Below are 14607 nucleotides of genomic sequence, written 5' to 3'. Positions count from 1 at the left end.
GTTGCACAGCTACTGTATTAAAGTCAATGAGACTGTTGTACAGCTACTGTATTAAAGTCAATGAGACTGTGTTGCACAGCTACTGTATTAAAGTCAATGAGACTGTGTTGCACAGCTGCTGTATTAAAGTCAATGAGACTGTGTTGCACAGCTACTGTATTAAAGTCAATGAGACTGTGTTGCACAGCTACTGTATTGAAGTCAATGAGATTATGTTGCACAGCTACTGTATTAAAGTCAATGAGACTGTGTTGCACAGCTACTGTATTAAAGTCAATGAGACTGTTGCACAGCTACTGTATTAAAGTCAATGAGATTATGTTGCACAGCTACTGTATTAAAGTCAATGAGACTGTGTTGCACAGCTACTGTATTAAAGTCAATGAGACTGTTGCACAGTTACTGTATTAAAGTCAATGAGACTGTGTTGCACAGCTACTGTATTAAAGTCAATGAGACTGTTGCACAGCTACTGTATTAAAGTCAATGAGACTGTTGCACAGCTACTGTATTAAAGTCAATGAGACTGTGTTGCACAGCTACTGTATTAAAGTCAATGAGACTGTGTTGCACAGCTACTGTATTAAAGTCGATGAGACTGTGTTGCACAGCTACTATATTAAAGTCAATGAGACTGTTGCACAGTTACTGTAGTAAAGCTAATGATAAACATATATAACTCTTTATACATGTTTATTAAATGCTTCACATATCGTGATGTTTAAGCACATTTCTGAATTTTGCATTTGTGATACTTTTTTTCAAACTTAATTGAGACAGAGAGTGATCATAGCAATTTTTCATGCATTTATTATTGGGGTTTATGGACAAAGTGATGTTTTATGCCAACATACGACCTCTTTATTGCTTAAGTCATGGCTTTAAATATTCATAACCTCTCTGGATAGGGAAATGTGGGGCACCTGTTGACACATTTGTTTTGGATAAGGAAATCTTGGACCCATGTTAACAGATTTGCTTTAAAATAAATTTTCAGGTAATTTCTGTGTTGATAAAACGAATTCATGAGAAGCATTGGTTTTATTTCTCTTAAGGTATTAACCTTTACTTCCTGACAGTTATATATTCTTGTGCTAGCATTGGAATGATCTTTAAGGTTAAAGGCTGAAGTGCAGAATTTTATTAATGGTTACCGTATATACTCATTTATAAGTCATGTAAACTGCAATGAACATAGATTCTGATTTGCTATTGCATAACACACTGGTAAATCAGGATCTATGTTGTTTGTCTGATGTTTATTCCTAACAAACTTTAGCCCCTGATAGCTGGGTGGTCTAAAGTGCTGAACTTGATCGATCATTGACATTTCACTCTGTCCACGTGAGTTCAAGTCTCTGGTTCAGCCATTAGTTCCCAGTAGCTCCCCATGTACTTCCTCTACCATTTTTACTAACCACCATACATGTACCATCTATCTTGCAATGAGGAATGACATTAAACTTCAAATAGCGCCCTAACAAATTGCATAGACCCAGATCTGCTGACATGTTATGTGATGGCATGTTGATTGTCTGTGTCATTATGGTGCATGGCTTCTGGTGATATTATTGCAGGGGTTGAATGATAGTGTCATTTTGGAGCATGGCTTCTGGTGAATTATCGCAGGGGTTGAATGACTGTCATTATGGTGCATGGCTCCTGGTGATATTATTGCAGGGGTTGAATGACAGTGTCATTTTGGAGCATGGCTTCTGGTGAATTATTGCAGGTGTTGAATGATTGTCATTTTGGAGCATGGCTTCTGGTGAATTATCGCAGGGATTGAATATTGCTGACTCTCATAATTGAAAATCCATCCTTTGTACTAGAAACCCTGACACAATAGAAGACAAGAAAGCCTTACTGATTTGGGTGGAGAGGGTCAGATGTCAAGGACAATGATGACCCAAGGCATAAATATCAAATACAATAATAAGAGCTAAACTTTACATGCATTCAGTATATTTTTTGGTGGAGTTCCCAATAGAGGATAAAAGACATTGCTTTGGAGTTTAAGGGGTACGAAGATCAAAGTCATTGTAACCGAATATAGTGCATATAAACTGGTTTCTGTGCAGTAACATGTTTTCTTCACAATTTTTGGGGTGGGTGAGGTAGGTCATATTCAGGAGACAAAGAGCCCAATTGATATAATGTACACCATAGCAAAAGGATTTCTTTACAGTGATGCAAGTTCTAATACATCTTTATTTTGCTGAACGGTTGTGCTACAATATATTTGTGTATGCCTGTTGGTTTGGTAGTCCATAGGCCAAATGACATGGTCCCATAATCTAAGCAAATTGTTTCCATGAAAAATGATTTCTTTAAAGTATTCCAGTGCAAAACCTTACAGATATTATGTCCTTGATGATGCCAAGAAGATTATTGATTGATTTAATATCCTCAAGTTAAAGGTCATTGTATTTGCAAGGGAAATAATATTTTAAATAATGCAAGGTTAAGTCTATGATTCTTCTTTTGGGGGAAAAAAAAGTCAAAGTGCAGCACCTTGCAGACTACAGATACCAGTCTGGGGAAAATAAAGTAACATATGTACCAACTTGCAGATTACATATATCAGTCTGGGTAAAATAAAGTAAAATTAGTACACGTACCACCTTGCAGATATCAGGCTGGGTAAAATAAAGTAACATGTGTACCAGCTTGCAGATTACAGATAACAGTCTAGGGAGAATAAAGTAAAATGTGTACCAACTTGCAGATTACAGATAACAGACTGGGGAGAATAAAGTAAAATGTGTACCAACTTGCAGATTACAGATACCAGTCTGGGGAAAATAAAGTAACATGTCTACCAACTTGCAGATTACAGATATCAGTCTGGGGAAAAGAAAGTAAAGGTGCACCAACTTGCAGATTACAGATACCAGTCTGGGGAAAATAAAGTAACATGTCTACCAACTTGCAGATCACAGATATCAGTCTGGGGAAAATAACGTAACATGTATACCATCTTACAGATTATAGATATCAGTCTGTGGAAAATAAAGTAAAATGTGTACCAACTTGCAGATTACAGATATCAGTCTGGGGAAAATAAAGTAACATGTCTACCAACTTGCAGATCACAGATATCAGTCTGGGGAAAATAACGTAACATGTATACCAACTTACAGATTATAGATATCAGTCTGGGGAAAATAAAGTAAAATGTGTACCAACTTGCAGATTACAGATATCAGTCTGGGGAAAATAAAGTAACATGTCTACCAACTTGCAGATTATAGATATCAGTCTGGGGAAAATAAAGTAAAATGTGTACCAACTTGCAGATTACAGATATCAGTCATGGGGAAAATAAAGTAACATGTCTACCAACTAGCAGATTACAGATATCAGTCTGGGGAAAATAAAGTAAAAGTGCACCAACTTGCAGATTACAGATATCAGTCTGGGGAAAATAAAGTAACATGTCTACCAACTTGCAGATTATAGATATCAGTCTGGGGAAAATAAAGTAAAATGTGTACCAACTTGCAGATTACAGATATTAGTCATGGGGAAAATAAAGTAACATGTCTACCAACTAGCAGATTACAGATATCAGTCTGGGGAAAATAAAGTAAAAGTGCACCAACTTGAAGATTACAGATATCAGTCGGGGGAAAATATAGTAACATGTGTACCAACTTGCAGAATACAAATATGAGTCGGGGGAAAATAAAGTAACAATTGTACCAACTTACAGATTACAGATATCAGTCTGAGGAAAATAAAGTAACATGTGTACCAACTTGCAGATTGCTTACATCAGGCGGATACATTTTCATCCCATCCTTCAGGGAAGTGCTCTCATCATTACAATAATGACATCAAAATATATGTTAATTATGTTAATTATGTCAAAAAATGATGCTCGAATAGTATGTACCAAGAAATTGACCTTGAAGCATTCATGCTGGCTGTTATAAATTTTGTTTTTGTTTATCCTGAAAGTGTATGAATTGATATGCTTTATTTTAGTGCTCACAGTGCTATCTAGTTCCCAAATGTTGGGGCAACTCACTTTCTTTTCACTTCATTTCTAGCTCAACTGGTCATAGACCAGAAGAACATATGGGATGGTCTGTTGTCCATCATCTATTGCTGCTACATATTGCTACACCTCCTGAATGGATTGCCATATGAAATTGGGGTTTCACTGACAGATTTCTTATGATCTTGAGGTCCAAAATGAAAATGGTACCAGTTTGACATCCAGTATGGCCACCACTTAAGTCATCTTGGACATCTTGTCACTGCTTCTCATGAAATGGAAGTCTTATCAATAGAGTTTTCACCACAGGTCTTCTTAATGCTGTCTAGGTACTCTTAAATGAAAAGTGTTTCACCCAGCCATCCAGTATTATGATCACCACAGTGGCCATCTTAAAATTCTTGTTACTGCTACTCTTTCTGTATGGATGGTTATGTAAACTTAGGGGTTTCAATTAAGGACTTGTTATGATGTTCTAGGTGAGAATATAACTGTTCTGATATCCATTATGGCCACCATGGTAGCCAATTTGAAAATCTTGTTATTGATACTCCTCCTCAAAGGAAAGCCTTATTGGAATGTTTTCACCAGAAGACTCTTTGTCATCTCTGGTTGCTCTTAAATGAAAATGGTGTTGTCCAGACAGTCAACATATTATCATAGCTACTCCACCAGAATGGATCTTGTTGGTCAGGACTAAATAAAAATGATGCCAATGTCAATAATAATTTCATCTTGCCTGTATGTTTTTCTCATTCGCATGTATGAAAGGACCAGGAATACAAAAATATACTCAGTTTTTTCATTTCAGGTAAAGTTTTCAGTAAGTAATTAACATCATTTTAAAGTTTAAAAACTAAATTCAACTTTTATACCTAAATCAATGACATTATGCCTAGCAAGTAATCTTTGCAAACTGTATGACATGGGTTACATTTTACATTATTATCTGTCATACATAATAAAGCCCCAGGTTGCCAAATGGTCAAAAGTACTCAGTTTTACCAATCACTGTCATCTCACCTCTGTCTTCATGGGTTCAGGTCTTGGGTGAGAAAGCTGCCAATAGCTTCCCATGGGTTAGTGGTTTTTACCAGGTTTTTTTTTTCTTCAGGTTCTTCTACCGCTAATTATATTGACCACCATGTATAGCCTACCTTGTGCTGAGAATAGGTGATAAACGTAAAACAACAGCAACGTGCTCACAAACTTATATGGTATCACTAATGAATGCCAAAAGTGCCATTGGCAATCAGATTTTTCAAATGGCAGGTCATTTTGTTTAAAACACCATGATGATGATTGAAAACATTTGCCTTTTTACAGATGTTTTGAAAACTGTTAACATTTGCAAGTGTAACACGTTTCAGATGTTTGAAATCAGTGAACATTTGCTAGCTAAGGGTAACATGTTTCAATATTGTAATTATAAGTTTTGTAAGGGATTACATTTCACAACAACAGAATATGACAAATTATTAGTGATGTAAGGGACTACATTTCCAAGCAGAGGAACATGTACTAATGCATAATTTAGAAATAAATCAAACTTTTATGAGTTTGAATAGAAAAGTTTCAGAGAGAGAGGAAAATTATGAAAGAAAATACTTTTTAATACATGTAATGGAAAATTATGAAAGAAAATAATTAATACATGTAATGGAAATTGACTAAAACTGAGTAAGAACCAGACTTGAAATTTCATAGTACAGTCCAGTTTTGCTTGCCTAGATACAGTGGGACCCCGCTATAACACGGTAGTTGGGAGCCATAGAATCCGACCGTGTTATGAACCGAACCGTGTTATATGCAACCAAGTCAGTTAGCTGAAAAAAATGTACCCCCCCCCAAAAAAAAAAAAAAAAAAAATTGTGGGTGGGTAATAAATGCGGGCGGTAAAATACGTGCTTCGTCGGCACATTTGCTATCTTGAATTAATGCATATTAAATGAGAATTCACCTGTAGTGAAAAGAGAGAAGACATCATATAATAGTTTACTTTATTTAGAGAACCATAAATTGGTACATATACGTGAATACTGTTCATATATAAATGTCTAATGTATAGCATCATCAGAGTATCAACGCAGTGTACTCACCTGCGAACCTCGTCATATACATTGAATCCACAATACAAGTGATTCCATCGAAAATATGCATACACAGCTTTAAAATATTCATTATTTTTGTAACAGGTCATATTGGTCTGAATTCAGTGGAAAAACATAGCAATCACGTAACGAATGACGAAGCACATTTACTTTGAAGTACGTTCAAAGTCGGTAAAAGTTTGCGTTTTAAGCCGCCGTAGGCATAAACTTTTTCCTTACACAAAGTAAACTTTCACAGTACAGTTAAAGTGTTCCAGTCACGTTGGAAAATGCAAAAATCATCAGATTCCATCACTTTTATTTAAGTTTTGTACCGACTTCCTTTGAAGAAAACTTCTTTGCTGTTATTGAAAGATTGTAGTCGGCTTTCTTTGATGAAGGGTGCATGCGCTTTTGAAGTCGCCGCTAAAGAACAGCTTTGGAGAACCAAGCGAATGCCCACTTCTTATTGTGGCGGCAACATCAAATAATTGTATTGCAATGATTGAGATGGGGATTTTTTCCATTTGCTGAGTACGTTTTCATAACAGTCGGTGCTTCAAAGGTAATCTGTTTCCTTTGAAATTTCAGCAAACTGTTTTACCTGGATACATTTTTAAAAGGAATTGGCCGTTTGTTTAGACTATTCTAGTTACTGTCCCTCCATGCCTGCTGAATAAACCAATGATTTTTTTTTTTTTTTTTTTTTTACATTTGTCGTAGCAGCGTGATGCTGCCTTCTACGCATGCGTCTGAAAATTAACAAAGGGTCAACGGACGATAGAGACGCAGGTGTTCTGATGACAGATTATTACAGAAAACGTGTGTTCTGAAGGATTTAATTCAGAGTGAAAAGAAGAGGAATTTTACTTACCATCCACACACAAATGCCAGTCTTTGTAAATATATTAATTACTAGCGAGCGGCCGAAAATCCGATGAAAGACAGATTACGAGAGAATGCCTCGTCCAGTTGATCTCCGTTACCAGAAATGTCAAAAAGCGATATTTCACAACATACAGAACTCATGCAAGATGTCAGGATAAGCGGATTATGATATAACAATGCACTGTTTAGATGGTTTGTCAGTATAGACAAAGAATTTGTTTATGTAACAATATACAAATTTCAGTGCATTTTATATCCAGTTTGCGGCTTCCTTTCATGGGGCCTCTGAATTTCTGCACTCCAAACCAATGGTTGTATATAAAATTTTAAACAGCCAACAATGTCGCCAACAAATAAAAAATCAACATGGTATGTTTTGCAGCCAATAAGGAAAAGTAATCCAAGTTAGCGACATTGGTGAAGACCCACGCGATCCCAGAATAAAATATTTATGCGTTTTTTCTTCTTATTACTTTTAAGAAGAAAGAAAAAGTACTTTTTCGTGTACGAGAAAAATACATATAAAATTTCAGGAGCCAAGCCACGATCGTAGTGCATTTTTTATTCATACTCGATCTCTATCCCAAAATGATAAGCAACTTGTTACGTTTTTTTCGTACTTTTTAAGAAAATTGTTTGTGCACAAGAAAAATACATGTATATGAAACTTCGGGAGCCACGCTACGACCGCGTCATATCCGAATTCGCGTTATAACGGAGCGCGTTATAGCGGGGTCACATTGTATTTCGAAATGTTTTCATTTTAATTTGTCCATCATAAGGCGGGCATATTTTGTAATAATGTTGTCTGCATTTTGTCCATTACCAATTTGGTTTGAGCACAAAACTTAAGGTCTTCACCATTTACATTTACCAGACTTTTGTGGATGTTTTAAACTAATGGGGTAAGGAAGTAGACTATTGATTTTTTTTAACAGGGTGATAAATTAAGTGATTTTGGTCTCTAACTGAAGGATGAAAAAATGGTAACATTAGGTATACATCACAGCCTGCACCAGGGGCCCCGAGTGGCCGAGAGGTCTAAAGCGCTTTCCGTTATGGATCACTGCCATCTCACCTCTGTCTGCATGGGTTTGAGTCTAGGATTCGGCCAATGTGGGTAAGTGAGAAAGCTTGCCAGTAGCTTCTCAGGGGTCAGTGGTTCTTCCCGGGGTTTTCCCGGCTTCTTCCTCTGCCATTAATACTGGCAGCCATGCATAGCCTACCATGTACTGAAAAATGCCGTTAAACCCAACAACAACAACAACAACAACAACAGCCTGAACCAAATATTGTAGATGCCTTGGTAAGGGGAGAAAAACATTTATTGTGGGGTCAGAATGAGAGAGGTCACGATATTATTAATTCTTTATATATACCTTTTAAAGAATTAAAAAATCTGTACCTCTTGTCATATATCTTGAAATACTACATGTTCACATTTTTGGGGGGAGGGAAGAATGTTTATAATTGACACTATATAGCCAGTATTGTGCTTGCCATAAGACCCTATGCACACTCGCCTCAAACCACTAATTCATTTTCCATATATATCAATGTTAATGTCTTTATTGAAGTTACAGCACATTTTCTGAGCAATCAGAATGGAGTGCTTTAAACTGTTTTCTTTATAAAGGTACATGTCCCTAAAGCTACCTTACTCAGCAGTCTTGAACTGGATATAGGCAATTGATCATTTGGGCCTACTAGAAAGAATATCACAATTGTACAAGTACACTTAACAAAAGCTACCTTGAAATTGATAGCACTAATACACAAGTCATGGAAAATTAAGAAAGAATAATTCTGTGCTGATATTGGTCTCTTAAGTACAAAGTATTGTATCCAGTGTACCCCTACTTTGGGCCTGGTCCTCTGCTTAGTTAATAATTAGTATTCAACTCGCGTATAAATACTGCAAGGGCAGCATGACTTCAGATTTTAGTGAATTTCCATTAGGAGGTTTAGGAGGGGATGTATTAATGGACAGACATATTGCAGTTGGAGGGATGTGGTAATAGACAAAGAGATTGACAGATGGAGTGGATATGGTAATGGACAGGTTGACAGATGAAGTAGATGTGGGAATGGACATAGATTGGCAGATGGAGTGGATAGGGTAAAGGACAAACAGATTGGCAGATGGAGGGAATGCAGTAATTGACAAACTGAATGACAGATGGAGCAGATTTGGTAATGGACAGACATTGGCAGATGGAGTGGATGTGGTAATGGACAGATGGATTGGCAGATGATGTGGATTTGGTAATGGACAAACAGATCGGCAAATGGAGTGGATGTGGTAATGGACAGATGGATTGGAAGATGGAGGGTATGTGACAGTGAACAGGCAGAACAGTGAACAGGCACATTGGCATATGGAGTGGATGTGATAATGAACAGATTGGCAGATGGAGTGGATGTGGTGAATGACAGATGGAGTGGATGTGGGAATGGACAGAAAGAATGTCAGATGCAGGAATGTGATTATGGATGTTCAGATTGGCAGATGGAGGAGAACACAGTATCCCATGCCAAAGTGTGAAGAAAATAATTAATTTTAATTCACTTATTTTTACTGCTTTCAGTTTACTTGGTTTTGGAAAGAATGAAATCTTTGTCAGTACTTAAAATCTATGGATTGTGGAAGAGATCCTTTTGTTTCTGTAGAAGGGATCCTGTTGTTTCTACAACAGTGACCTTATTGTGTCCTCAGAATGGTCTTTCTGAATTCATGATCTGTAGAAACCACAGAATCCGTGCAAATGGTTTAGTGTTGTCATTTGCCCCTGGATTATTCCTCACATCATGAAAAATAGTCTATTCACCAAATTACTTTTCCATGATGGTTACAGTGCATTTTGCTGCCTTTGAAGATGTATAATATTTGCACGCATCAAATAGCCAAGTGGTTTATATAAATGATTATTAGAGAGTTTTGATATGAGGCATAAGCACTTGAATTTGAAAGAGAAGTTGAGAGATCTACAGCTTGTTGGATACATTACAACATGGCTTGATGTCATAGTAATTGATATGAAAACATGGCTAGATGGCATAGTAGGTACTAAACACCCCCGTATAAAGTTGTATTTCCTTCCAATAATCTAAAGTAACATGTATTTCGTGTCTGTAGGTATGATGTTAATGATATATTTAAAATTTATACCATGTGTGAACTTGGAGTCACTTTGTTGCAGCAGGATGTTATTGTATTTACATTTCATGGCTTCCTGTAGTTCATGATTAACTGTCTTAAAAAGCAACTCCAAACCATGCAAAATGTCTATATACAAACTGTTGACGGGATGTTAATTGATGTAATAGACACAAAACACAGTGTCATCCTCATAGTAAAGCTTGTCTCACATCTTGGTTTCAATGTGGTTTTGTAGGTTCATTACAGATCCTGGAGAGATTTTACATGGTTTTTCATGCATAGTGGTACTTAATGAAAATGTTTATCTTGCACAATTATACTATGGAGTCGATCTTTTCTGTGATATAGTGATACATGTGTAGCAGTTATCCCAGGGTATTATTCCCAATACCAATATGTACAACTGGTCAAAACAGTGCACTTATGCTCTGTTCCATACTCTTTGTTGGAGAAACAAATGTCATGGCAGCAGTTGAAGGAAACTATCAAGATGCCACATACAGTATGATCTTTATAAGTTGAGTTCCAACTGTAAACAACGTAGACCATGATCTGCTGTCATATAATGCACCAGCAGGTTAAGGTATATGTTGTTTGTACTATTCATTATTCCTAACAGATTGCATAGACCTAGATTTGCCAGCGCATTATGCAGCAACAGACCTAGGTCAATGCATTTTGTAGTTGGACTGAACATTTATGCCAGCATATATGGTAATTGCATTTGTCTTAAAGAGATGACCACTGTACTGTAACAAGTATTATATGTTCGTGAGCTTCTGTTACAATGTACAACTAAATTAGAACCTGTGTTAGGACACCATCCTAAATACCAACACAACATGGTTTCTCAAGACAGGTGGTCCTGCATTGGATATCATTTCTCTTTATAACAGATTAGTTGGTACATTGAGTATCTGGTCTCTCAAGACATATTGTCTTTCATAGCAGTGGTCTTTCATGACAGGTTTTACTATACTGCAAAATAACTTTTATAAATTGGAGTACCAAAAGATGTTTTATGATAAGGTCACTTGCAGATGATTTTAATCTGTCCATTTTAGCAGAAAGATTGCCAACATGGCAGTTTATCCTACATGCGGGCACTAAAATTTTGTCATTTGCAACAAAGCACACAGAGGCAAAATCAACTTATAAACTATGAGTATACCAGGTTGATCCTGACAGAAGGTTGAATTTGCATTCACTTTATTTATGTGACAGTTTCTTGAGCTTCATTGTATTTATTTCATTGAACACCAGAATGTCCCTGGATGGCCATGTTTTATTTGGTGTTTGCCTAAATTACAGATCACTGACATCTCACCTATATCTGCATGGGTTTGAGTCTTGGCTTGGCCAATCTGGACATGTGAGAAACCTTGTTAGTAGTTTTCTGCAGTTCTTGGTAGGGTTTTTCTGGGCTCATCCTCCAACAGACTTTATGGCTGCCATGTATAGCCTATCTTGTGCTGAAAAATGGTGTTAAACCCATGAAACACACAAAACTTTTCCAAGCAATCTATAAAATCAACAGCAAATCTGTTTATTTTGCTGTCAGAGATGTAGTTCGAATCTATTAACATCTGTGAGTACCAGTTGATATGTGGGAGAACCAGTTAACATATGGGAATACCAGTTAATATGTGTGAGTACCATTTAACATATTAGCAACATTTGAAACTGTCTCTATGGATTTCGTACGTACAGTCCTGATGAAGAGTGCACCAAAAGTCATGTGAACTTGATCCAATTCCAACATCACTGCTGCTTGAGTGCTTAGATCCAGTATTGCCTTCACTAACTGATGTTATTAATACCTCTCTCTCATGAGGGGAATTTCCATCATTTTTCAAAACTGCCATTGTAAAGCCTCTGCTGAAAAAAACAACACTCGACCATAATGATTTAAAGAACTACCACCCAGTTTCTAATCTCCCATTCATATAAAAAAATCATCGAAAAGGTTGTTCTATCCCAGCTTGTATCTTATCTGAAAATTCAAACAGACTTTTTAGCAATGTACAATTTGCATATCACCCTTGCCACAGTACTGAAACTGCTCTTCTAAAAGTAGTTAATGACATTCTCTCTGCTTTGAATAGCGGAAAGACACAATAGACCATGATATATTACTTCACCATCTCCAGCATGTATTTGGCATTCATGATACAGCCTTACTGTGGTTCAAGTCCTACTTGGTCAACAGGACACATATTGTGTCTGCAAATGGAATACACTACAACCCAGTTGATCTATGTTGTGGTATTCCACAGGGGTGTGTTCTTGGACCTGTTTTCTTCATTCTATACACTCAGCCGCTCTCAAGTGTCATAGATCATCATCCAGTGTCTCACCAATTGTATGCTGATGACACCCAAATATACAAATCTAGCCACCCAACTGAAGTTGATGCTACCATCCAAGGTGTCGAGGTGCATTTCTGATGTGAAATCATGGATGACATGTAACAAGCTACAGATGAATGATGATAAAATTGAGGCCATTCTGATTACAACACAAAGACTTTCTCATTCACATTCTTTACCTCAGACAATAAATATCAGCAACATCAACATTAAATTCAAACAATCAGTACGAAACCTATGTGTTATCAGAATGGCCTCAATTTTATCATTCATCTGTAGCTTGTTACATGTCATCCATGATTTCACATGAGAAATGCACCTCTACACCTTGGATGGTAGCATCAACTTCAGTTGGGTGGCTAGATTTGTATATTTGGGTGTCATCAGCGTACTCTCACATTGCACCAACATATCATGAACATATGCAAGGCTGCATATCTTGAGCTGAGACACATCAGCTCCATTCACAAATATCTTTCAGTTGATGCCACAAAAAAACACTTGTGACTTGTGTGTTCATTAGTACTTTCAAGACTGGACTATTGTAACTCAATTCTGTCTGGTTCATCTCAGTATCTACTCCAAACACTTCAAAAAGTTCAAAACACAGCTGCTCAGATCATACTTAGAGTACCATGATCAGAGCACACCTCCCCGCTGCTCTGTACCCTACACTTGCTATCCATTTCATCCAGAATCAAACACAAAATTTGTTCTCTGTGCTACGTTTCACTGTCGGACTCTAGTCCAACATACCTATCCGACCTCACCCATGTGTACACACCAGCAAGATACTTATGCTCCTCTTCTGACAATCGTACATTCATTATTTCCACTATGAAAACAAAGTCATATGGACTGCGTTCTTTTGCATACCAGGACCCAGCAACGTGGAATGAATTGCCCACTGAACTTAAACACAACGACACAGTGATCCCATTCAAGAGTGCTCTCAAAACTCACTTATTTTGACTGCAAGAACAAACTTAAAGACCTAATGATGTTTCCTACTTTAAATATTTTCAGCATGTTTATTTTATGTTTTCTAATTTCATTGTGTTTGTGTTTGTAATCATATCATTATATATGTTTTTTATCTTATAGGTGTTGTCTAATGTTGTAAAGCGCTTAGAGCTTCTTAAGATTAGGCGATATACAAAGTCCTCATTATTATTATTATTATTAGTATTAAGCATGAAATAACAGTGATCTATTTTTCTGATCCCATATTTAAGAGGTCAAATGCTTGCTGAGGAAAATAGGTGCCTATCTAGTGCCACTTATGTCATAAAGTGCACAAGCCATCATGTACCAATGTGAAGGAGATCCTTCTCATTAAGAAAAAAAAAAGACAAGAAGTAGGAGAACTTGTACTGAATGAGATATACTTGACCAAGCTTGTGACAATTCACACTGTAACAATGTTTGTCTCATGTCATGTGTTGCTTCAGAAATGAATGCTATACTGAACAGGATGTATTTAAAATTTTAAGTGCACCACTTTTTTAAAATCTGCTTTCATCTTCTTGACATGTCATTTAAGGATTGAGTTGGGACAAAAATGTTTGCTACTAAATGGTTTTTTGAGCTTCTGAAACAGTTTTCCAAGAAATGCCAGGGACAGAAATTACTAGATCTACTGAATTATTTTTAGTTATGAATTTGTCAAATGTCCCATTCTTACTGTTAACTGTACACAGTAAATACACTTAGATTTATAATTATGTTTCTGGTACTAATTTTGCACATGTTTGCTCAGCATAAATTTTCAGGGTTCAAATAAAACACTTTTCAGTTTAATGCCATGCACACCTAAATTTAACTGGAATCATGGCACACAGTACTTTGTCAGAACCCATGATAATGCTGGTCACTTAGGTGATTTCTATACATAGCATTCTACTGAGCTTCATCCTTACACAATCATCGCTATTTCTTTTTGTAATTGTAGTATGCCAATCATAATACTGTTGAGTAATTAACTTTTGTATTTAGGTCTGCAAATTAAACACAGTTGCTATGATTTTTACTCCTAAGTGCATTACACACATTTGGCATGATTTACTCCTAAGTGCATCAAACACATTTCATTTCATT

At 36.6% G+C, this 14607-nt stretch overlaps 1 protein-coding gene across 4 annotated transcripts in view; it reads left to right on the top strand.

Moving 5' to 3' along the window:
* Positions 1–14607, top strand: part of LOC149780059 (high affinity copper uptake protein 1-like) — an 88161-nt gene that overhangs the window by 42368 nt on the left and 31186 nt on the right. The window contains exon 1 of one of the 4 annotated variants that reach the window (XM_089936816.1): positions 4104–4332. The exons of the other annotated variants lie outside the window; for them this stretch is intronic. The gene's annotated coding sequence lies outside the window, so the exon portion shown is untranslated. Of the gene's footprint in view, positions 1–4103; positions 4333–14607 lie in introns of those variants that run through there. 4 annotated transcript variants of the gene reach the window in all.

The sequence above is a fragment of the Sinohyriopsis cumingii genome, chromosome 16, assembly GCF_028554795.1.
Source record: "Sinohyriopsis cumingii isolate HCF-2022 chromosome 16, ASM2855479v2, whole genome shotgun sequence".
NCBI lineage: Eukaryota > Metazoa > Mollusca > Bivalvia > Unionida > Unionidae > Sinohyriopsis > Sinohyriopsis cumingii.
Note: the sequence above shows the minus strand (reverse complement) of the source record. Positions and strands in the feature narration are given on the sequence as shown.